Source organism: Eschscholzia californica, unplaced genomic scaffold (genome assembly GCF_041429995.1).
Source record: "Eschscholzia californica isolate CP2 unplaced genomic scaffold, dmEscCali1.0.p SCAF_3, whole genome shotgun sequence".
NCBI lineage: Eukaryota > Viridiplantae > Streptophyta > Magnoliopsida > Ranunculales > Papaveraceae > Eschscholzia > Eschscholzia californica.
Genome location: NW_028238420.1, coordinates 41512539 through 41539386, shown reverse-complemented (window position 1 = coordinate 41539386; position 26848 = coordinate 41512539). Strand labels below are relative to the sequence as shown.

General features: G+C 34.1%; 1 pseudogene; it reads right to left on the bottom strand.

The window, feature by feature from the left end:
• Positions 1-10704: 10704 nt before the first annotated feature.
• On the bottom strand, positions 10705-15158 carry LOC147550420 (uncharacterized; annotated as a pseudogene).
• Between the last annotated feature and the right edge of the window lie 11690 nt (positions 15159-26848).

Genomic DNA, 26848 nt, shown 5'->3' with positions numbered 1-26848 from the left:
TATACTTGAAGTATTAATTCATTAAACTAAGGTTTTGTAGGTTAAGATTGACTATGATAGAATCCCTTTTAGGTTTTGGTGATCAAGGTATTATCAAGCTACTCATTTATCATTTTAGATATTGTATGAGCATCTGGTTTGACACCAAATCAATTTTTTGTCCGCATTGAGAGTCCGTTGAAGTCAACCGTCCAAACCTTCGATAGAGGGATGCCCTTTTATGCGTGCAGAGGTAAAATACTTTCTATCTTTTAGGTATCTTTGAGAGAATATTCAATTTGGAACTCGTATGGACCATGAACGGAAAAATGACCTCATGCCATCGAATAATTGACATATTGTACCTCCTTTTGGGTTCTTTATTGTTTTTGACAAGGGTCTGTTTTGGGTTTACAAAAGGTGGTAAATTGAAGACTTCATGGTAAGCTTTTATGTTTATAATTTGATGGAAGAATTCATTATTTAGTTCAAAATAAATAGATTTTACCCAACTTAAAATGGCCTTTTAGTGTTACCAATGTACTGAATCTATGCATACAGAATTAAAGTTTCTCATGTTGATACCATGTACCTATTAAATCTGATCATTGAATCATTATGAAGGTGGAGAAATTGATGAAGAAGAAAAAGTTGGTAAAAGAGATTCAATGATTGTTGAGTTTCTTTAGCAGGATCCGACCGAAAAGAGCAGTCGAATATGGAGAATAATTTCATCTAAGTAAATATTCTATGGAAATCTTATTCTCTTTAATGTATGGTTTTATTGCTACGGTTATTTGAGAGATATATCTTTATAAATTGTGGAAGTGCAGTAATGTGGTACATCACTACATGGGTAGGCAGTAGGAAGCACCATCTAACCGAGCAACTACTCTCTACACTGGATATTTTCTCCTAACGTGGTTGACCTTCATCGCTCCCTGCACAATATTATAAGTTAACTTTTCATTGCTTTATTAGTTGTACTAAATAGGTGTTTTTTGTTGAAGATTGTACTAAATAAGTTACCTCTATGAACATGGGAATGTGAAGTTGTGAACTAACTCTATGTTGAGACTGTTTGATCTGTCAGTGTATCTTTCTTTTTTGAAAGGATCTGTCGGTCTATCTAATATAATTTTTGGTTGCGAGTTAAAAGTATATGACATTTTTCTACTCACACCAGAACACATACACCCCCGACTATAAATCCTTCAAACCAAATTAGTATTTTTTTCCCTTTTATCAACATGTAACTTACAATTTTTTTTTTTTGTGAATTTAAATTACGGGGGATGGGATTTAAGTCCAAAATCGCATGATCAACTAGTCTAGAGACCAAAGATAATCTAAAATAGAAAATAAATTCACTCAAAGTAAATTACATGTCTATCCTCTTATTCTCTTTTACAGCCTAACCTATCGTAAGTTAAAAAAATACCCAAAATAAAAGATACCATAATATATAGAGATTCATTAAATTATTTCTTAAAAAACAAACTTTCTTTCCCCAAAAAAATTTGCCTTTTCCGTTTAGTATAACAAAAAAAAGTAGCCTTTTCTGTTTCAAAAAAATAACCAAAAAAAAAGTTGTCTTTTTCTCAAATATCAAACCGAAGAGAGAGAGAGGGAAACTCTTATCTTAAACACACCCAAAATAAACCTAACAAAGAGAGAGAGCATCGAGTAAGAGAGAGGGAGAATCCATTGTTGGTTTCGTTCATCATCATCAACAGTAAAGAGTAAGTTATTTTGGTTTTCATTATTTTTGTTGTTCCTTAAACTTTGTTTATGATTTAGATTCATTTCTACAACACAAAACGAATTAGGTTTTGATTTTTACAACTTTAACTATGATTTATTTTTCTGAAATTCATTAGCTAATAAGAAATTTCTAGGGTTTAGTTGTTTCGAAGTGGTTTAATGTAAGTTATTTTCAAAACCCTAAATCAGTTCAAAGAGAAGAGTACGTTTCTTTTTTGCATGCATCAAAAAATTTGTATGGTTACCTTGTCTCTGTTGTTGTGTAATTTCTTTGAAGAAATAACATACGAAGCTTGATCTCTTTATAAATTGTAGTTACTACTACATCTTCTGCTTAAATTTTTTATTTTAGACCGACAATTTAGGGTTCTATCTAATTTATGGTTTTGTCTCGTAGACTTTCAAGCATAGTGTTAGATCCAGAATTCAGTTACTTTCAATAAAAACTTAATATTTTTCTAGCATTATTAAGTTTCTTATAGAACTTTATCAATGGTTACCTGTCAAACTTGATTTTTTGACAACCATAGAACATTACATGGTGTAATATGGGAAAAAAAATGAGAGAATAAATTGGATTGTAAAAACAATGTCATTTTGTTGTCTAGCATTTTTGAAGTTTATCATAAAACCTTGAAATGGTTACTGTTCAAAACTGGTTTTATAAGAAAAATGACTTGTTTGACTAGCATTTTTTACTTTCTTATAGAAACGCATAAATGGTTACAACCCAAAGATGTTGAATTGGTTTGTTGTTTGAACTTTGACAGGCCTGATTGTGGGTTGTATGTGATTTTGCACATGGAAGAACTTTATATCGAATCGAACTATAAACATTTTTCTAACGAGATGCCAAAAGATGATTGGACAAAACTAGCGCAAAGGAAGAGGGGTGAACTAACTTGGTTGTTGCTGAATGAATCGAAGGATATCTGAAGAAAAAATGTTTAAGTACTTTAACTTGTATTTTGTAACGGGCTATGTGGTAAAACATAACAAGTTTATGTTTTAAGTTTTAATAACATCTTGAGCAGTTATGGGATTATTTATCAATGTTTTATAATACCACAATTATATTACATTTTAGATGTCGTTCAACAGGTTTATAGATATGATAAAGATGTTACTCAAATTTCTTGGACACTACTGAAGCTATACAATTATAATACGTGGTAGGTCAAAGGCATGAGGAACTCAAACACTTAATGCTGAATTCATTGATAACATATATAACTAAAAAAAAAATAGTTCGTACAAAAATATATCAAAAATCTGGACATTTTGATTAAAATATAATAAAGGCTAAAACCAACCAGCTTTGATTGTATTGAAAATTGCTAAATTGCTAGAAACATCAAACAAATTATTCTAGCATGGTCCAATGGGTATAAAGATACCAGTAAGATGCTGACAAAATTTCTCCAACACTACCAGTATTTTTTAAGTTTTTCGACATTTTGTAACTTACTCCAACCAAATCATAATACCAACTGAAACATTGATCCAAATACATATGAGTATAACTACAATAATATCGTAACCATTGATAAAATTTATTTGGAAATAGGAAAATCCTCTTGTTTAAATATGATAATCTGGTAACATTGATCAAATTCTCTAAACATATAAAAGACATAAGTAGAATATTTATCTTTCTGGCAGAATAAGTAAACCTGCATAATCAAAATTTAAGTTAGTTATTATATAGCTGCCGTGCATGAGGCACTATTGTGATAAGCCAGTTTTTTACACCGACCGCAATCCCTCATTTTTTTGGATATGTTTCCTGAGCTCTCTCTTCTTACTGTCCTTGGTCTTCCCGGTTTTCTCTTTGTTAACGGAGGTAGTGTTCTTGTTTCATCGATGTACTCCATTGGCTCATCATAATTTGGTATTGGGTAGACATAATATAGATAAGTGTTGACGAACGCTTTTTTGGTGAAAATGATCAAAAAAACTCGTCGTATCACCATCATAATTCTTGATGCACAACATGGCATGTTGACAAGGGATACCATCTATCGACCTCCTACCCCAACTACCTGTGAGATCAATGAGATTGACAGAGTGGGTAGGAAATGAGCATACCTCATACACAAGCTACTGTAACAAATTTATAATAGATGTCACTAGAATCGATAAAATGCTAGTAAAATACGAAAAATGTAACAAAAACAATTTCACCTATACATTTTAATTACTAAAAAGTATTTGTTAACCTACTGTAACAAATTCATTCAACATATACTGATAGAATGTAGAATATGCTAGTAAAATCAATAGGATGCTAGAAAATAGTATTTGTATTTTAACATACTATAATAAATACATTCAAAAGATGCTAATAGAATGTAAAAAAATATTATTAGAATCAATAAGATGCTAACAAAATAGTATTTGCTTTTTAACCCATTGTAACAAATTCATAACAGATGCTAATAGAATGTAAAAAATGCTAGTAGAATACAGAAAATGTAACAAACACAATTTCACTTTATAAAACTTTTTTATAAAAAATATTGAATCAATAGAGATTTCAACATTCACTTTTTACCAAAAAGTGATAAAAAAATGTTACATATAAGTTTTTTGTTAGAATAAATAATTTTTTTAAGAAGATTGTAGTAATAGAGATTTATAGATTCTAATGGTCAATTTAAGTTGGACATACCTCACAAACGAATTTGTAGATGTCTAATTAGATCGAGGTAGAGTTAAAACGCAAAGTACAACTTCATACTTTCTTGAAGTTCAAAGAACAAAGAGTTACAGAGAGAGAACTTCGCTTTTGAGATTGAGCATCTCGTTCTTGGTAAATATCCATTGATTTGGTAGGCTACTTTAATCAAATACAATGGATTTAGAAATAATATACTTACTTGAATTCAAAGAATATAGAGTTAGATAGATAGAAACTCGTTTTTTTGAGAGGGCAACTCGTTTTTGTTAAACATCTACTGATTTGGTTAAATATTTATGGAGTTTATGGAAATAAAGATTGGTATTAAATATCCAACATAAATATTTTTTCATGAAATTTATGGAAAGAGTTATTAACTTAACCAAGTATAAACCTTTGGTTTACCAATGGTTAAAAAATATTTATGAAAGGGCAAAAATGAGAGATAATTAAAGGATTGATCCATGGGGCCCACCAAATAGTTAATTTATGGACTTATTTTACATTTTCGGTTTATTTTGATTTTATTTTATTTATTGATTTAGGAGTGGATATATGACTCATTACCCCCCTTATATTTGGACCTTAAACTCAAAAATCCTTTAAATAAATAGTTCGTTGATAACATATATAACTAAAAAAATAAATAGTTCGTACAAAAATATATAAAAAATCTGGACATTTTGATTAAAATATAATAAAGGCTAAAACCAACCAGCTTTGATTGTAATGAAAATTGCTAAATTGCTAGAAACATCAAACAAATTATTCTAGCATGGTCCAATGGGTATAAAGATACCAATAAGATGTTGACAAAATTTCTCCAACACTACCAGTATTTTTTAAGTTGTAATTTGCGTTTGTAACTAAAAAAATCATAATACCAACTGAAACATTGATCCAAATACATATGAGTATAACTACAATAATATCGTAACCATTGATAAAATTTATTTGGAAATAGGAAAATCCTCTTGTTTAAATACGATAATCTGGTAACATTGATCAAATTCTCTAAACATATAAAAGACATAAGTAGAATATTTATCTTTCTGGCAGAATAAGTAAACCTGCATAATCAAAATTTAAGTTAGTTATTATATAGCTGCCGTGCATGAGGCACTATTGTGATAAGCCGGTTTTTTACACCGACCGCAATCCCTCATTTTTTTGGGTATGTTTCCTGAGCTCTCTCTTCTTACTGTCCTTGGTCTTCCCGGTTTTCTCTTTGTTAACGGAGGTAGTGTTCTTGTTTCATCGATGTACTCCATTGACTCATCATAATTTGGTACTGGGTAGACATAATATAGATAAGTGTTGACGAACGCTTATTTGGTGAAAATGATCAAAAAAACTTGTCGTATCACCATCATAATTCTTGATGCACAACATGACATGTTGACAAGGGATACCATCTATCGACCTCCTACCCCAACTACCTGTGAGATCAATGAGATTGACAGAGTGGGTAGGAAATGAGCATACCTCATACACAAGCTACTGGAATATTTTCATTGACTTGGGATTGCTCAAATTCTTCGGTCCTTTGCTAACAGATGAATTTTTTGATTCCCATCACTAATGATTCCTTCTTAATTAGGTTCTCGTCCCCAAAATACTTGTAAGTTCATGCTTGGCTACTCGGTGCTACATCAGAAAAAGTTCATCTAAAATGTTTTTCTAAACTTAGTTCTAATTTTTGTTGCTTAAGATTTTCTCTGACTTTCAAGTTTGAACTATTCATAAGTTATCTCTATCTATACAAGTTTAGTAGGCAGACACTGTTAAAAACTTGAAGGAAGATCACTAAACTGCCAACTCCGAGTAAAGTATGTTCTCGATTATTTCTAATCCTATTTCTTGAGAGCTTTCAACCCTAACTTGGATTCTTATCATATTTATTTTAGTCCCTAACAAGTTATTTACAGTAGTGTCAATTTCTAGGTCGCCTTACAGGCAAATGCTTTGGGGTACCTGTATCCTATTCGTTGATTATAACCCTTAATAATATACAACTTTATAATGCGAAGTGGAAAAAGAGGAAGACTTTGGTTTTGGGAAGGTTTAATGTTATTAAGGATGTTTTGCCCGATTAGTTTTGGAGTATTTTACTTATTACTTTTGGAAGGTTCAAATTTATTGATAATAAGTATAAACATGCATAAATATTAGTGTAGCTCGGTCTGCAATTTTCTATGATTCTAATGTATTTCTGCTTCATCTCTATATTTCATTTGCTCAATTAGTCACGTCTTTCCTTTCTTAATAACTAATGGAATTTGATAAGGCGAAGCTTGTTTAGTATAAGATACAAGTATCATTTGTTGTATTTTCGGCATTTCTTGTATTTTTCGCCTTTGTTGTTATGTGACATGGTCCAAATGTTCTCTTTTTGAATGGGAGAGACATTACCTGGTCACGAAGCTTCAGTTACAATGTATTTTTTGTTGTAAGAGTTACAGATGTTGACTTGAAACTTGAGGATATAATTTTCCTTACAAGTCAACAAGCTTTTCTCGCCTTCCCTCCCATTGCAGTTTCTAAACTCCCTATAACTCTACAAGTCATATGTCTTTTATCTCTGCTAACTCAACATAAAAGTAGAACATTTTCATTGTTATGAATCTGCAAGACATGGGACATATATGGTCTTGTTTGTGGGTTAAAAGGAGGGGTCAACTGCATGAAGTCTTTGTTATATTTTGGAAAATTGATTTGTGTACTTGTTTAAATGACTGGTCTCATTTACCAGTCACCTGAAAGTATACATATATTCAGTCACCAAACCGACCGATCCAATCCGATCCAAACAGATCCAAACAGATTTCAACGATTTGGATACCGATCCAATAGTATTTCGGATTGGTTCGGATGTTAAAATGGCAAAACCGAGTGGTTTGGATCGGTTTATGGATTTGGTTGACGGATAACCGAACAAACCGAACCAAACCATTTATTGTTATTTTTTTATATATTATATATATAAATATAAATGATAGGAATGATGAACGGTTGAGATTTAATAGTTAAGTTAGTTCCATGTTTGTTAATATCATAGTTTAATGCATGTGTAACAGAAGTAAATGGCGTGGAGAGTTGTAGCTTAATTCAATAGTTAAGTTAGTTCCACGTTTTTAAGTCGAAAGTGCGAAATTTTATATATGGTAAAATATCACAGGTGGTTCGGTTATCCAACCGATCCAAACCGTTCATGCATAGTTCGGATCGGTAACCGAACCAAACCATGAACGGATTGGTTCGGATTTAGATTTGAAAAAACCGAACCCTTCGGTTTGGACTTTGGATTGGCCGAAAAAGTCGGTTATCCAACAGATGTTCACCCCTAATTTAATCTGCTATAGGGGAGTCGCTTTCTTATTATTTAAATTTGATGAAATATTAGTTATCTTCATTTTTTTTTCAAATTTGATGGAATCCTAACTTTTTTTGCTTATGTTTAGGTTATTTTCTACTTATCAAGTATTGAGGTTTATTTTCTTTAAACTTATTGACATTGTTCAGGTATGTTTGCTGATAATTGGACATATTGGGTATAACCCACTTTAAAGCATAGTATTGAGATCATGTTATGAAAGTGCCCAATGTATTTTAGACTTTTTTTTTTAATCTATAATCTGTAATTTGAATCCCAAATATTTTACAATTTTCTAAACTTTGATATATGAGTATCACGGGTCATTGAATGTTGGAATTGAAGTATTTATGTTTTATGTATTTTAGCTTAGTGTTTTTTGATTCACATCACAATATAATGAATTTAACACATCTTGTGTCCTTATTTCTTTTTATGTTTCATATTTTTTGTAACTCTTTTTGAGGTGCTTTATAGTATTGTCCGTGACGTTTGGGCACGAGTTATACCTCGTACATATATATACCACAACGTAATATTTCTAGGAAAATATAAGCATGGTTTTCTTCAATATGTTTAGTAAGTGAATGTTACTGCTGCCTCATAGATTATCCTCTACAACATCAAAGATTTTACTCCAATAATAGCACCTGAACTTTGTGAATGTGTAATTAGTATGTATGCATTATGAGGGCTTTTCTAGACGTCATCGTGAGATGTATCTCATGGCAAAGGATAAAGGTGCATGTCATATGATTTTTCATCTGAGCTGGCATTATCTGAACTTTTTTTTTGATGAAATGGCATTATCTGAACTTAATAACCGTTAACATTAAACATCATATGTGCTTTTCCAAATGTCACAAATCCAGTAACTTTTTTTCTTTTTTTATGTTTGGCATGATTATGTTGGTCGAACAATGATTATGTGAATCACTGGGAATCGCATACATTATATGTAAATGTCGAGGAGTCTTTGTAGTGAGTATTGATAGGCCTAAAAATAGGTCTCTCCCCAAGTGTAGGGGTCAAGTTATAGTATTTATAATAAGATCGAGTATCGTTCCAAAGGACAAGCTATTTTACCTAAATCTCGAATTAAAAACCCCCTTTCAATATAAGTAGAAACAATACAAATAATGCAATAGCAACACTAGTATTCTCAACAATCAACTTTTTTCATTTTTCGCACTTTGCTTTCACAGTCTTCTTTCTTTACTTTTCATGCCTTCATTCTCGGGAGTCATATGATGAATGGATGGTGGAGTATCCGTTTTCCTAAAGTTGACACTATTATCTGGTTTCATGGACTACAAGACTAAGGTTTATTCGCTATCCTGATGTCATTCCTAGAGGCTATGGAAGTTGAGCACACGAGATCAAATGAGCTCTTTTTATAAAGTTGCGAGGTTGAGTAGCTCTTCACTCTACTCGGAATCAGCGCAGAAGAGTACACTCAAAGGTAATAAAAAGGCTCAGAAATCTCACAAGGGTTGAGTCTCCACTAATGATTAATCTAGTTCTCTCAGAACCGTCTACCCTTCACTTCCATAATACTCACATGGCTAGCACACAGATGACCTCAAGACTCGACATTCATGAAAAAACCTTTAACAACCGGATAGTACGATCAACTCGACTCTATAACTATTAACAAGCCAAAAACAACCATTAGACTCACATTTTCGGTCAAAATTGAAAAATTTTGAACCCTCTCGAATTTTCGAAATGAAGGACTTAGCAAAAAGTTCTTCCCTATCCCCAAACTTAAACCGAACATTGTCCCCAATGTTCTGAAGACCATGCCAAAATAAAAAGATGAGAGGAAAGATATTACCAGACGCTACCGTCCTATATCAGAAGCATGGGTTGCCTCCCAAGAAGCGCTAAGTTTAAAATCTTCAGCCAGACTAAGCTGAACATCGGGAATCACTTCTGATAGACAGGATTTTCGATAAAAACATCCACGGTTTGGGTGATATTTCTAAAAATGGTTTTAAACGTTGACCATTGACTTTAAAACAAACACCATTTTTATCCTCAATATCAACCGCACCATGAGGATACACAAATTTGACAACAAGAGGCCCCGACCATCTAGAACGAAGTTTTCCAGGAAATAAATGCAAACGAGTGTTGTACAAAAGAATTTTTTGACCTGGTGAAAATGATTTTCTTAAAATGTTTTTATCATGAAACACCTTCATTTTATGCTTATACACTCTAGAACTCTCATATGCATCATTCCTCAATTCTTCTAACTCACTAAGTTGGAGTTTTCTCTCTCTACCTGCGTTGTCAAGCGAAAAGTTCATTTGCTTGATAGCCCAATATGCTCTATGCTCTAACTCTACAGGGAGGTGGCAAGCTTTGCCATACACCAATCTATATAGAGACATTCTAATAGGAGTCTTAAACGCTGTACGATAAGCCCATAATGCATCAGTTAGTCGTAATGACCAATCCTTTCTATTTGGATTGACTGTTTTCTCAAGAATGCGTTTAATTTCCCTATTGGAAACTTCAACTTGACCGCTTGTCTGTGGATGATACGGGGTGGACACTCGATGAGTAATACCATACTTTTTCATTAGAACCTCAAACTGCCTATTACAAAAGTGTGTTCCCCTATCACTAATAATCGCTCGCGGTGTACCAAAACGAGAAAGGATGTTTTCTTTTAGAAACTTGATCACAACCTTGTGATCATTCGTTTTGCAAGCAACCGCCTCTATCCACTTAGACACATAATCGACCACGACTAGAATATATAGATTGCCGAAGGAGTTCGGAAACGGACCCATGAAATCGATGCCCCATACATCGAAGACCTCAATGACAAGAATAAGATTTAGGGGCATCATATTTCTACGTGAAATACTCCCCAACTTCTGACATCGCTCACAAGCTACACAATATGCATGGGTATCTTTGAATAAAGACGGCCAATAGAACCACATTGTAAAATTTTGGCGGCCGTCTTTTTGCTACTAAAGTGACCCCCACATGCATGGTCATGACAAAAGGAGATGACATTGGTTTCTTCACTATCAGGGACATATATCCTAATAATCTGATCGGGACAATACTTAAACAAGTATGGATCGTCCCAGAAGAACCGCTTTACCTCGGACAAGAATTTATCACGATCTTGCTTAGTCCAATGCTTGGGCATTTGTCCCATAACAAGATAGTTCACTATGTCTGCGAACCAAGGTAATTGGGAGACTACAAGAAGTTGTTCATCAGGAAAACTCTCTCTAATAGGTAACTCATCATTTACGGACTCCACAACAAGCCTAGACAAGTGGTCTGCTACAACATTTTCGGAACCTTTCTTATCCCGTATCTCTATGTCAAATTCTTGTAGCAAAAGTATCCATCTAATCAACCTAGGTTTGGCCTCTTTTTTAGAGAGGAGGTACTTTAATGCGGCATGATCAGAAAATACTATGACCTTAGAACCTACTAGGTATGACCGAAACTTCTCTAAGGCATAAACAACAGCTAACAACTCTTTTTCAGTGGTCGAGTAGTTGAGTTGTGCATCATTCAACGTCTTACTAGCATAATAGATTACATGAAGTAATTTGTTTTCACGTTGACCTAAAACGACTCCTATGGCATAATCAGATGCATCGCACATGATCTCAAAAGGAGCTTTCCAGTTAGGTGATTGAACAATAGGAGCAGTAGTAAGCAAAAGTTTGAGTTTATCAAAGGCCTCTAGACAAGCATTATCAAAGACAAACTTGTTCTCTTTTGCCAAAAGATTACAAAGAGGTCTTGATATCTTACTAAAGTCTTTGATAAATCGACGATAAAAGCTAGCATGCCCTAAGAATGATCGGATGTCTTTAATTGTTTTTGGTACAGGAAGACTTTTTATCAACTCTACTTTGGCTTTATCTACTTCTATACCCTTAGCTGAAATGACATGCCCTAGGACAATTCCTGCACGAACCATGAAATGACACTTCTCCCAATTAAGCACTAAATTCTTCTCTTTACATCTAACCAACACGAGTGTGAGGAAATGTAGACATTCATCAAATGATGACCCGAAGACTGAAAAATCATCCATGAAAACTTCGAGAAACCTTTCTACCATATCAGAAAATATGCTCATCATACAACGTTGAAAAGTAGCGGGTGCATTACACAACCCAAACGACATACGACGATAAGCATAAGTTCCAAATGGGCAAGTGAAGGTTGTTTTCTCTTGATCTTCAGGAGCAATGACAATTTGATTATACCCGGAATAGCCATCTAAGAAACAATAGTAACTATGTCCTGCCAGTCTCTCGAGCATCTGATCAATGAATGGAAGAGGAAAATGATCTTTCCTCGTGACCGTGTTCAACTTCCTGTAGTCTACACAAACACGCCACGCAGTGGTCATTCTGGTGGGTATTAACTCATTGCACTCATTTCTAACTACAATAATGCCTGACTTCTTGGGAACAGTTTGAACAGTACTGACCCAAGTGCTATCTGAAATAGAGTAGATAATACCTGCATCTAGTAATTTCAGGACTTCAGATCTCACAACTTCCTTCATATGAGGGTTAAGTCGACGTTGCATCTCTCTCGAAGGTTTAGCATCTTCTTCTAAGTAGATGTGTGCATGCAAACTAACGGACTTATACCCTTGAGATCGGCTATAGACCATCCTAGTGCCTCTTTGTGTTCTCTTAGGACATCTAACAATCGACCCTCTTGTTCTTTCTCTAGCTCGGATGCAATAATAACAGGTAGAGTTTCTGAAGGTCCTAAAACGAATATTTCATGTTCTCAGGTAAAGGTTTCAACTCTAAGGATGGTTGTTTCTCAATAGGCTGAGACGACTCTGAGACAGAGGGTGATTTGGACTCATCACTTGACGATGGTTGAGTTGTCTCTAAAGTTGATGCCATACTTGGTTCAGAAATTGTGAGGGATTCAGTTTTAGCTTTCCATTTCTCAGTATCCAGTAATGGGGTGGAATCTAATAAAGCATTCACCTCATTGATACTACTTTCCTCCTCAAAATCTAAACCAAAGTAGGCCAACAATGTTTCCAATGGGTCATCTGATAAAGTTGTTGGTAAGGAATCCTGAACCAACATATCTATCAAATTTAACTCGTTAAAATCATCAACATCATCGGGGTGAAGTCCAGCATGGAAGATGTTCATCTCTACAGTCATATTTCCAAAAGACAATTTCAAAAGGCCGCTACGACAATAGATGATAGCATTGGATGTAGCTAAGAATGGTCGCCCTAATATGACAGGTATTTGACTTTTGGAATTATGGACTGGCTCAGTATCTAAAATGATGAAATCAACAGGAAATAAGAATTCACCAACTTTGATCAAAACATCTTCTACTATGCGTGGGTGCCTAACAGACCGATCCGCTAACTGAAGGACCACAGAGGTTAGTTTGATCTCTCCAAATCCCAACTGTAAGTACACAGAATAAGGAAGAAGGTTAACACTAGCACCAAGATCCAATAGAGCACGCTCTATTTTATAATCTCTTATGGTACATGGTAGTGTAGGACTTTCTGGATCCTTGTACTTAGGTGGAATATTTTGTTGGATGATCGAACTAACATTCTGAGTAAGCAAACTTTCTTATGCACATTCATCTTACGCTTACTAGTACATAAATCCTTAAGAAACTTGGCGTAAGCTGGGATCTGTTTGATCGCTTCTAAAAGTGGAATGTTGATACTAACTTGTTTGAACAACTCCATTATCTCCTGAAACTGAGATTTCTTCTTTGACTCGACCAAACGTTGAGGGTATAGAGCTCTAGGGACATAAGGCTCGGATACTAAGGGTGGATTTTCTGACTCAGGAGCCTTTTCAGGCTCATCCCTAGAAACTCTGGTTGGCAACGAAGATGGCTCGTTCTCAAACTCTTCCTCTTCAGGAGCTCTTACCTTGTTGTCCACAATTCTACCACTTCTAAGGGTTGTTATCGCATTAGCTTCATCTGGTGGTGGTCTACCCAATAGACCTTTTGGGTTCTGCTCAACCTGACTCGGAAACTTACCTTTTTCTCTCTGACTAAAGGCTTCGTGAAGTAGACCTATTTGGGTTTCTAGCTTAGTCAACGATTGACGGGTAGATTGCTGAAATTCCTCATGGTTCTTAGTTAACCTGACCTGGTTCTGAGCTAGCATTTGCATGGTGTTCTCTAATGATGTTCTTTTCAGGTGGATGTTGGACACTGGGCTGAGCATAAGGGTTGTTAGGTGCATTAAACCCATGAGGGTTCATAGAACTACTAGGCTGACTCTAGCTTAGTCAACGATTGACGGGTAGATTCCTGAAATTCCTCATGGTTCTTAGTTAACCTGACCTGGTTCTGAGCTGGCATTTGCATGGTGTCCTCTAATGATGTTCTTTTCAGGTGGATGTTGGACACTGGGCTGAGCATAAGGGTTGTTAGGTGCATTAAACCCATGAGGGTTCATAGAACTACTAGGCTGACTCTGGTATTGACCTTTAGACCAAGAGAGATTGGGATGATTTCTCCAGCCTGGATTATACGAGAAAGGATCATACTTCTGAAGGTTTTAGGTTGATTCATCACAAAGGCTTCCAACCTTCTGGTAATGGCGTCAAGTTTGGACTCAGAATCATCGATCCAATAAATCCCGCCCTTAGTTGGATTAGGCTTTGCCCGAGTGATAGGTTCCCTAGAAGTTTCCCATTGTTGTGATTTTGCGGCTAGTTCCTCAAGAAAATCCATGGCCTCATCGGCGGATTTGTTGGAGAACCCGCCATTACAAAATGACTCAATCATGGAGGTGGTAGGATAATCTAGTCCTTCATACAACAGTTGGACTAGTTTCATTTTTTTGAACCCATGATGTGGACACTTTAGAAGAATATCTTTGAATCTCTCAATATAGGAGTAGAGAGATTCTCCTTGGAGTTGCTCGAAATTAAGCAAACTCTGCCTTAAAGCTCTAGTTTTATGCTTGGGAAAGAATTTTTCTAGAAAGACACCACTAAGTTCTGCCTAAGTAGAAATAGACTCAGGTTGTAAGGCATACAACCACGACTTTGCTTTATCCTTTAGAGAAAAAGGGAACAACCTTAATCTAACGGCATCAATCGAGTTAGGGACGTTCATGGTCTTACAAACGTCCTCAAATTCCCTAACATGATAATACGCGTTCTCGTTCTCTGAACCACGAAACACCGGAAGCATATTGATGATTCCCGACTTTAACTCGAAATAAGTGTTAGTCGGGGGTAGCCTAATGCATGATGGTTGGCTAACTTTAGCCGGATGCATGTAATTTTTGAGAGTCATAGGTTGATCCTCGACGCTAGCTTGATCAACGTGATCCTCCATAGACTCGTTTAAAGAAAGGTTTTCAAGTAAAATACTCAAATCAGACTCTTTGACAAAACGACCTCTCTTATCACGTAACCTAGGGGGCATAAACCAAAAGACAAGGCAAGGGACTCTTTTGAAAAAAAAAAAATTTTGAAAAGAAAAGGAGTAAGGAAACTACGAAGATTCTAAGGAAAACAACGAAGCAAGCAAGCTGACTCCACCAAGCAACCTAGACACAATCTAGACGACCGGGTAGTCTTTTTCACCTAAAAATTGATCTAGACAGCTTCTACTTCTTACCAAACTTGAACTATGATTCTTATGAGGAGTTACTCCGTCACAGTACAACGATCAAGAATTGTGTTCTTGGATCGTTCCCTCTTCCTGGAAAAACTCCAAATACTAATCAAGTTCGAGATTTGTCAAGAATGTCCTATAAGCTCGTTACCCTTTGGCCAATGTCTAAATCGATTTTTAATTTAAGTGAGGCTTGGGATCGGCGATGTTGTTACCTAGATGGGCAAGAGACCGGTGATGAAATCCGACTCCTATCTTGTAATGGGTTGATGCCCTTACTAATATGATATTTAAACTAACAGTTCGACAATCAATTAGCAAGCAAAAACATCACAAGTACCCACTTACAGGAGATTCGTGGGTGATCTAGAAGTTACCTCCCGTTCAAGACGGGCGACGACCTTTGTAGACGACCCGGGCCACTCTTCCCGCAAGTGTGCGAACCCGAGACTTCTTAGTTTCGGTTACAAATTAAATGCCCTCCAATTTAGGGTCAAAACAATAAAGGCCTTAATACAAAAGAACAAAAATAAAGAAATACAAAAAAAAGTTATAACACTCTCTCACCAAAATAAAAATAAAGTACTAAAATTTTAAAAAAAATCTTCTTGATGTCCTTCTCCTTGATGCTTCTTCCTCCTTTGTGAATCTACAAAAAGAAAGGAAAAGCAAGTCAAAGTAATCAAAATAGACAAAAATAAAAATAAAAACCAATTCAAGATTGAAAATAAAATTAAACCTATCCCCGGCAGCGGCGCCAAAAACTTGATAGGCCTAAAAATAGGTCTCTCCCCAAGTGTAGGGGTCAAGTTATAGTATTTATAATAAGATCGAGTATCGTTCCAAAGGACAAGCTATTTTACCTAAATCTCGATTTAAAAACCCCCTTTCAAAAATTTGATTTGATTTGGAAACTACTTAAAGAAAGAAAACAATACTAATAGACTAATAAGAATGAAATCAAGGTGAGAAGAAGAATATAGGGTTTTCGATTTCACCACATAAATGGACTACTTAAAACATGCATTAATTAACAAAACCCTTTTCTCATGTATAACTCAAAATCTAACATAATAAACTATTTAGATTTCGGAATATATTCTTTAATGACACAATTCAAAATCAAGAATATTTCATTGACTATCATATAAAACTAAATTCCTACACTATCATTCATTATCTAAAAGGCATATCTCATCTAATAATTCAATAAAAGCATGAAATATCTAATTATAATGCATGAATGATAATAAGGTTATACAATCAACATGAAATGACAATCAATAGGCATTGAAGCTCAATATAAGGATTCATTGATTTATAGCATATCTCAAAATAAGCCCAAATATGGGTTTCCTCTACACCCTAGATACAAATTTAACTACTCATGGAATCTAAAATAATATTCATTGAATTTATAAAGTAAATGGAATTACAAAAGATTAATGGAAAGAAATCACCAAGAATGTTCACAATCCATATTCCCATGTATCTCCATTTTGATGTCCAATTTAAGCTCCAAGTATCTCAAGAATATTGCCCAAAACTCCAAATAATAGCTTATTAGAAGATAAAAGAAGAGAAATTTAGAAGAGAGATAGAAGAAGAAGAGATTTTAGAGAAGAAGGTATGGAGAAATTAGAAGGTTAGAAGAAGAAATTAGAAGGAGAAAGAAAATGTAGAGAAGATATGAAGGTGGTAGAGAAAGTAGAAGAAAAGAATGGTGGCTAGGGTTTTTAGTTGAGAAGAGGTAGAGAGAAAAAGAGGCTAAGAGAGGCTAAGAGGGGAGGGGAAGGCTTAGGGTTTTACAACTACAAGAAGGAGGAAAGGGGGGCTAAGAAGGGAGAGGTTGGTTGTTCTTCTAAAAGTGTTTATATAGAATTAGGGTTGAGTTGGGGATAAAATTGGTAAAAGGTGGAAAGTTGAGGGTCAAAATTGGAATTCTAGGGGTTAAAAGCACAATCTGGTCGGCGGCTAGGGTTTTTGATGGGTTTCGGATGCTAAGATACAGCCGGTAGCAACTTAATAAGCAATGACAAGATCAGAAGCCGTCGGATCTTTAAGGCACGGATCTGGAGGGTTGGTATAAGGCCACGTGTCCGGGAGCATCTTAATAAGATGTCTCGGGTTACAAAGAAATATGAGGAAATGGGTCAAACGCTCAGCAGCCGTTAGATCTCGAAAACGCGGAAGGAGACGGTCGAGATTAATCCAGTCGTCCGTTCCATATCATCACTAATATCAATCGTTGGATCATTTTCGTTATAATAAACGTTATAATTAGTATTAATATCAACTTTCAAATCAACCGTCGGATCATTCCTGAACGTTATAATTAATATTAATATCAACCGTCAAATCTAACGGTCAAGATTTACATTTTTTCTCACTTCTCTTACATCTCTCTTTCCATCTTCCCCTCCTCTCTCTTACACTCACACTGCTCATTAACATCCATTCCTACCAATCAATTGTCCACATTTATGATGAATCAGTTTCTGCAAATTAATTTATAATCCAAAATAAGGATGGAATCTGTAACCATATTTCATTAATTTCTCACTTCCTTTGTTCCTTTCTTCCTTCCTTTCTAGCAAACGCCTCATGAATCGATTGCTAGAAATAAAACGCATCCAAATTCATCCCACCATTCTCACAATTTCCAAATTTAGTGGAAGTGAATTATAAATTGATCAGAGTTTGTTTCTGATTTTCTTGGAGAAAAGAAAGAGTATAGTTTCATCAAAATTCATCCCATCATTTCCCAGATTTCCTAATTCATAGAGTACGTAGAAGAAAGAACATCATTTTCTTATTTTTCCAATTTTTAGAAATGAATTATAAACTGTTAAGAGTTAAATTTCTGTTTTTCCAGACTGCAAGCATGGAGAAGAAGAAAGAGCACAACAATGGAGCCCTAGTTACAACCAGAGTACTATCAGGTAAGGTTTATAAATTTAACAAATCGGGTAAAATGTGTTTTAAGTCAAAATGACGCAGAAATGTGTTAATTTTGATCAAGAGTGACAGAGGTCTTAGATACAACATTCATTTTTTTCCATGGTTATGACAAACTGGTATTTTTAGTCGAGAGGAAATAGGGACTTCTGGTATGATAAATTTCAGTGTTGGTCATGTCTGTGGGAGAAGAAGTGAACATTCAGTTGTGATTTTTGCGAAAGGAATTAAGCTTATAAGCCTGTCTATTAGGGGTGTCAACGGATCCGTTTCGGTTTCGGTATTTAACTATCCAGAACCGGAACCTATAAATTATAACTGTTTCGATTCTTGACGGTTCCGGTACCGGTACCTCAATCAAAAGATCCAGAACCGGAAGCTTTAAAATTCTCGGGTACCCATCGGGAATCCATTGGGTTTCACAAGAGTATATCAAATATTTCTCAAAGTAAAAGAATCTGCATCAATCTAGTGAAAAGAAATACCATAAACGACATAAATCCTTAAATAAGCAAATTCCCTGGGTACAATAGGTGATGAGTATAAGAGATTAGAGACTGAGGGGAATCAAGAAAGAAGAAATGAACCTTTATGTTATATTAACTCACTCACCTTTGTGTTTTATAAATTAGCTTTCAACCAAATAAAAGAAGATTTGAGAAATTTCACAACTTGGTGAGAAAAACCCTGACGTACAAGAATACTATATAATTTAAGGTAGTTTTTCGTATTGTTTGGGGTACTCATTACCCGTCGGGTACCCGGCGGATATACCCGATAAGTGTCCGCCTCCTAATCGGGTCCTATCAGGTATACCCATTTAAGATCCGACTTCTTTAATGAATCTAAAATCTATACTTAGAACCTACCCATTAAGACTCGGGGTCGGTTCAATTCTCGGGTAAACGGGTATCCATTGCCACCCCTACTGTCTATACTGTTTAACTGCAAATTCAATTCGATTTGGGTTTAGTATACGGGTGCCCATGTTTCTTCTTCTCTTCAACACAAATAGATCAATTGTGAATAACTCCATTAACAACACCAAGAAGATGATTACGGTTTGATGGTTGTTTACCAACACATCTAATTGTTAGAAAGATTTTTGTATAACTATTGAAAGCTTCTTGTATAACATTGAGATATGCTTCCTGAATGTTAGATAAAGTGGTGAGTTTCTACTTCTAGACATTGTGTATGACTGCTTGGACCTAATTTTTTTTTGTTTTTGAAGTAAATATGTCATCCGTTCCACACATCGTTAACCCATCTTCTTCTTGGTCAATCAAAAATTCAATAACCCATCTTCTTCTTGACCCATCTTCTTCTTAACCCATCGTCTTCTTAATCAATCACAGATTCGTTAGTTTCCTTCTTCTTATAATTCTTCCACCACTGAAAATTACTCAGTTGAAACCCATTAAACCCATCATCAAGAACCTGATTCTAGACTTCATCTTCTCCTAAAGTAGGTATTTCTTCTCATCAGTTCATCACTAACCTTGAATAACCTTTGAAATTTTGAAAGCAGTTGTAAGGGAAAGACGGGAAGAGAGATGGTAGAGAAAGACGGAAGAGAGAGAGAGCGTGTCCTTGGTGTGTGAAAACAGTTTTCACATGTATTTTGTGGGAAAAGAAAGTCAGACATTTTCCCACTTTATTTTACAATGGGAATGTTGTTTTCTTACTCAACTTGACCAACCAAACGGTACGAAAATCGATTTTCTCAGCCTATTTTTACACGTATCAAACAGACCCTTAATGAGAAAGATATTGAGAGATGAATCAAAATTAACTATCTTCGATTTCTAATGGACTATCACGCCGACTACGTTATGGAGGAGTTGTATTACCATATGATATACAGTGTCTAACCTACCTAATGATTCAAATTAATAGTTCTTATTTATATGATTTAAACGTAAGAGACACTATGAATAAGAAAAGAAGTTAAATGATGGTTTTAGTTGGTACATTGTTTTTCATTTTAACCTTCGATGATGTCATAAAAGCACATGTTAATGTCATGTTCTACGCAATCTGGGGAAAGAATTGAATTGAGGCTTTAGTTAGTACATTTGCATTTGAGCCTCCTGTGATAAAAGCATTTGCCGTGCCCTTAGGGCACGGGTTATACCTAGTTGGTTATAAAATTGATTATGAAATTCAACCCCTTAATCTGGTACGTTGTCTTCTTATCTTCGTTATCTTCTTGTCTTTGCGCCTTACTTCTCCTTCCCGCGTTACAACCTCTTGATGGCATTGATTATGAAATTCAACCTGATGTTACGAAATTGATGGCAGAAGAAATTGATTATAAATCATAGTTGAATTTCAGTTTCTTAGGTGTGCATCCCCAAATCTTCTTTCTTCCCCTAATCGAAATGGTGAATCATGGCAGAAGAAATTCATTCCAAATCGAAATGACGAACCGTAGCAGAAGAATTTCTTCCTCTTTGGATGAACACATTTCAGTAATATGTATTACAATAAGTTTTTCTCTTTCTATTTCTCTCTTTATATCTTTTATTCTTTACATGTTTGTGGTTTTATTTTTGACTCAAAGATCTGTAATTTTGTTTTCTCATCTTTATTAGGGTTGTTATCCAAAAGAATAGAGCAATCAATCTTATTCTATGTTATTTTTCGTACATCAACTGTTTGATAGAAGGTCCTGCGATTTCTTTAATTGCCTCATAACTGTTTGATAAAATCTCTAACTTCAAATTGGTACAGGTCAAGACTTTCTATGGCAATGTCATGCACTCGTGCATTTTTCTACCATCTTCGAGTTTAAGCGAATCAATATATTAACGAACAACCATAAAAGGATTGAGAATGCAATATATGGTTTTAGTTCTTTATTCGTTACTATCCTCAGATAACCATTGTGTATTTAATTGCCCAGGATCATTAAAGAATCATGGTCGAATCTATGCCAGCTCTTCAGTAATGCGAATGCAACCATTGTCGGTCTTCAATAGGGGATGCACTCGAAAAACTCTTCTTTGTAAGTACATCTCTTACCCAAACTGTTGGTGTGCACTCATTGTTTCCTGTGTCAAATTTTTTTGAAGTGAATCAATATTTTTTTGCTTGTGTTTGATATATTATTCAAAGTTGATGTGGCTGTAACAAACATTATTTTATTGGTTATTTCTTGCTAGATTGTTTCAACTATCGCTTTATCATCTTGTGTAATTTGGTGATGTTTCATATCATCTTAAGTCTGGTAAATATGAGTATAAACTGGTTGTAATAATGTTTTTGCTTTTAGATGAGTACTAGGCATAACCCGTGCCTCCGGCACAAACATTTCTGTTGAGCAGTTAACGCGTTATAAAGTAGTGGACCTGTTGCTATCAAGATTAATGATCATCGCAAAATAAACCTTCTTATAAAAGTGTATATCTTATAAAAATAAATAATAGAACACAAATAACTTAAAAATAATAATCTATGGCACATTTTGAAGAGTTATTAAGTGTCTGGATTCTCTTTTGTCATTTAATTGTTTGATTTCTCCTGAGCATAAAGACTCAGTTCAGTTGTGTAATATGAACATGACAACAATCCAGTAGGTGATGATTATCCAAAGTAGGAGTCAATTAAGTATGAATCCATTTCTTTTGTTCATTCTGGAAAAGCAAAAACCAACTCACTTGATCAAATCACATTGCATAAACTATATCCCGCAACTACCGATTTCGAGGTCAAGATCAGTCTCTAGGTCCTTCGTATCATCATCAAAGTCCAATTCCGTCAGATAATTGTTGAGCCCAACCTTTACAACTTCAGGTTGTTGGTCTGCATGATTTCATCAACACTCTACATAAGTTGTTGGTCTGGTTCATCAAATTGATTATTCTCATCCAACAGATCTTCTAGAAGGTTCTTTAGAAACCACTCATGGTTCCGAATCTCTGGTATGGTTATGCTTTGTAACGTGAAATGGTAAAAAAAGTCTGAGATTAATATCAGAACCATGGAGTGTAAAATCATCCATAGAACTCAAATGTAGTCATGGTTGTACAGAGATGTCAATGGCACTTTGGTAATAGAGTTGTTCAATTTCATTACTCTTAGAACATTTGCCAGTTTCTTTGACATTTTTTATTTCTTAGGTTAAAGAAAACCAACTCCCAAAAAACTAAGATTTTCATAAACATATCAAATTCATACATATTAAAAGATGGAAAGGTAAGCAATACCTAAATTAATTGTTGGAGTCTCTCAAATTGATCATGGTATAGAATTGAGTAAAGATATAGCATAAGAAACACATTGGAAAGCATTAGAAGAAATAGATGAACATAAGAAACATAAATAACATAAAAATTTTTTTTGAGTCAACCAAAATTTATTATGGTAAGAATACGAAAGAAGAGTAAATGACGAAAAAATACGATTGAGGAGAGAGGGTAAAAAACCTGGCTAATTGGAGAAACCAATTAAAACATTGATAGGCCTTCTCCAACATAAGAATACTTATCTCTAGGAATGTTAATTCTTCATGTTGTGATTCAGCAAAACCCCTTGTAAATCCCAACCCTAATTATAAGAGAGGGAAAGAGAGAGAAAAAAAAAGAGTCCCAAAAAGTAGCATGGTCTGATAAACTGTGTCAGCATCCTAAGTCCTAACGGTGTCAAATTCACTATTTCTTCATCATTATTTCAGTTTCTTTTCTGAAAAATCAAGAATATCAAGAGAACGTTGTAAAGAGAGAAGCCAGTGACATACGATAGAATAAATGGTGTTTTAAATGAGGGTAAAATAGAGGACGTTATGAGGGTAAATGAAAAGGGTAAACGGGGATGAAGCTTAGTAGTATGAGAGGTATTGAACAGAAAGTAGGAGGTTAAGGGTTTTGAGAATAAATGAAAACAGTTATGATGGGGAAACAACGAACGTGAATCAGATAAAACGATGAGAATTGTCCTTGTCATATATCTAAGTGGTTGTTGAGTCAGCATCTATACCTATATGGTTGTCTAGTCAGCAGCATTTATTTTGTCCCAGGCAGCAAAATAAGTTTTGTTTTGTTATATAGACTAGGGTATATCCCGTGCCCTAGTATCAATCAAATGTTACGAAATTTATTGAGAGAGACAAGATTTCTATTAGTTATTATTTTTTTGTTTCTTTTCTCTTAAATTACTTATTATTTTATTGAGAGGGAGAGTTTTTAATTTCTTTTTTTAACTTTTGAAATTTATTTTGTTTCTTTTTTTCTTAAATTAGTATTTCATTTATAAGAAGGAAACGATTATTGTTTTTTGAATAGGTAACTTTATTTCTACAAAGAGCTATATTTTAAATTTTGAGAAGGGCTTCTAGACAATATCTTTTTCTAAAAAAAAGGATGTTTGTCCCAGTCATCGTTTTCCCTTCTATTTTATTACATACATAATGTATATATATATCTACACACACACACTAGCAAATCTACGGGTGAATCTTGAAGATTTCTACATTATTTTCATCATAATCTTGTAAATCTTGTGTATTCATCAATCTTCCATGTTTAGCCGTTGAAGTTGGGAGTTGCATGATTCTAGTAAGAAGTTGTATACCTAGGTACTTATCTCTCCTATAAATACACTAACCAGTTACCCACTTTTATAAGGTACAAACAAATGACCAAGTTCGTACAAGTTTGGGTTATGTTTGCCCTTCTTCTCATCGCCTCTACGGTCTCAGTCTCAGCTGGTATTACTCTTATCCTTTTCGTTTCTCCCATCACATAAAATTATTATTTACTCTAGTCCACAGTAGAATTGGTAGTGTCATTAGAAAATATTAGTATTTTCCTATGTCAACATCAACTTCTCGATGTCATGATAGTATTTTTTCTGCTGTAATTATCGATTTCATTTTATAAAAAGAAATAGATATTATAAAACTGATAATTACTTTTTTCAAAATCTTTTGACAAAATAATATTAGTATTTTTTACTGTTACGACAATGATGCTCACGACTGTCATATAATTAATTTTGGGATTTTGTGATGGTAATCAGGTGGGCAGAAAGTACTGGAAAATATGGCGATCCATCCAAATGGGACGGTTTGCATTACTACATGCGTTCCATCTTGCAATAAATTATGCCTCGACAAAGGGTACAAAGAAGGGGGATATTGCTACGTCCCTGGAGATTGTTGTGCTTGTGAGGAGAAGACAGTTTAAGCTCTAATTCCATATTTATCTTTTAGTTTACCGTTGATATATGGATTAACTGAAATAAATAAATATCGTATTCAATCATCAATATGTATCAAATAAATATTTTAAACAAATTTGTCCTTAAGAAAACTCATATACATATATACGTGTGTGTCTGTGTATCTGGATCAATGCCTGCTCTTATGGTAGTAATAAAATAGACGTTTTTTTGCCATTTTTTGTAAATCTGTTGAGAAGTATTTTGGAACGATTAATGGGTCTATGCCTGACTAAAAGCTTGGAGGAATTCCGGGGATTTCGTGAGAAAAGGTACAAACACAAATACAATAACAGATTGTATCAATGTAACACCATTTTGTTCCATCAAAAAACACATTTTTACGATTAAGCACTATTTTGTACTAAAAAGACTAGCTTTTACCAATAATCCAATTTATCGAAATTATAAAAAAAAAATTAATTGTTTAGGGTGCCTCGAACCCTTGACCTCTAAGGTGGAAGACTATACCTTATACCACTCCAACCAAGGGTTGTTGGCAACTTATCACAATTGTTTTGTCCCAAGAAATATTAGTTTGTACCAAAAAAAACAATAGCTTGTCTAAACAAACAATACTTTGTTTAAATTACAAAAAAAAGAAAAAAAATTAACCAAAAATTGATAAATTAATCTTAAAAATCAAGCGAAAACTGCAAATATCAGACACAAAAAATGAAGTTTTCGTTTAGGTCAGCTTTGATTTGGAGAGTTGAAATAAAAAGAGATCTATAACTTAGTCTAACTAGCACAGATTTACAACCAAATCAAACTAAAGAAAACATGTAAATCAAATTTAATCTATTCGGCTTTTATCTCAAATCGAATATCATACAAGAAAACAAAAACCAAATCTTAAATGAGGCCTAAAGAAACCATGTTAAGCCAAATAAAATCATTTCTTCATTATTAAGACATATTATTTTGGCTTAAGGTGCCACTAACCCATATTATTTTGGCCTAAATGGCCATGCTGGTATTCTAGTGGCTTTTGGGCATGTACCAACTTTGTTTAGCCTAAACAACCAATTTTCTCATATATAATATGTATTTAATATATAATGTTATATATATAGTACACAAAATAAAAGCTAACAAGTTTCTCGAAAAATTTAACTAAAAAATTATTGAACCAAGTAATGAACCTAAATAAACACAAAACGTTAAGTTAAACCAAAAATTATATTTTATAAAATAATAAACCTGACCAGTGTAAAATATAAAATATTAGCTGACTAATATTACTAATGTATTGTTGTTAGGAGTGTTTGAAGTCATATTTCCCATTGGCCTTTGGGTTTTGGTACTAAACTTTACCCTTTATGAAATGATCATCATTCAATCAACTTATTTTTCGCATGGGTTTTTGAGTAATGTTTTACATCATTTTATGTTGTTTGGATAGTTCTTTATTACTGTTAATCTTATATAAGTTGTAATTGAGATTTATAGATTCTAACGATCAATTTAAGTTGGGTATACCTCACAAACGAATTTGTAGATAGAAACTCGTTTTTTTTAGAGGGCAACTCGTTTTTGTTAAATATCCACTGATTTGGTTAAATATTTATGGAAATAAAGATTGGTATTAAATATCCAACATAAATATTTTTTCATAAAATTTATGGAAAGAGTTATTAACTTAACCAGTATAAACCTTTGGTTTATCAATGGTTAAAAAATATTTTATGAAAGGACAAAAATGAGAGATAATTAAAGGATTGATGCATGGGGCCCACCAAATAGTTAATTTTTGGACTTATTTTACATTTTCGGTTTATTTTGGTTTTACTTTATTTATTGATTTAGGAGTGGATATATGACTCATTACCCCCCTATTTTTGGACCTTAAACTCAAAAATCCTAAAATTAATGGAATAAAACTTCCTTTGCACTTAATTTCAACATTCAAGACTTCATCAACAAAAATCACACATACTTCTAAAAGAATTTAGATCTGAGTGAAGTTTCTAACAAAATCCTAAAATTCATTAAAGACGATTCAACTTAACCTTAGATATATACATGATCTTGACGCGCTAGAATAAATAAAAATTAACCATCGACACCGTAAAGAGTTCTTCCTTAACATTTTAGGGCTTACACGACATTCATGGTTGTTACAATCATATGGCGAGCATGTTCAGTGTAAGTGACAACATCACGAATGCTATTCTCCAAAAAGATCTTCAAAACACCTCGAATTTCTTCATAGAGTGGGAGAGATG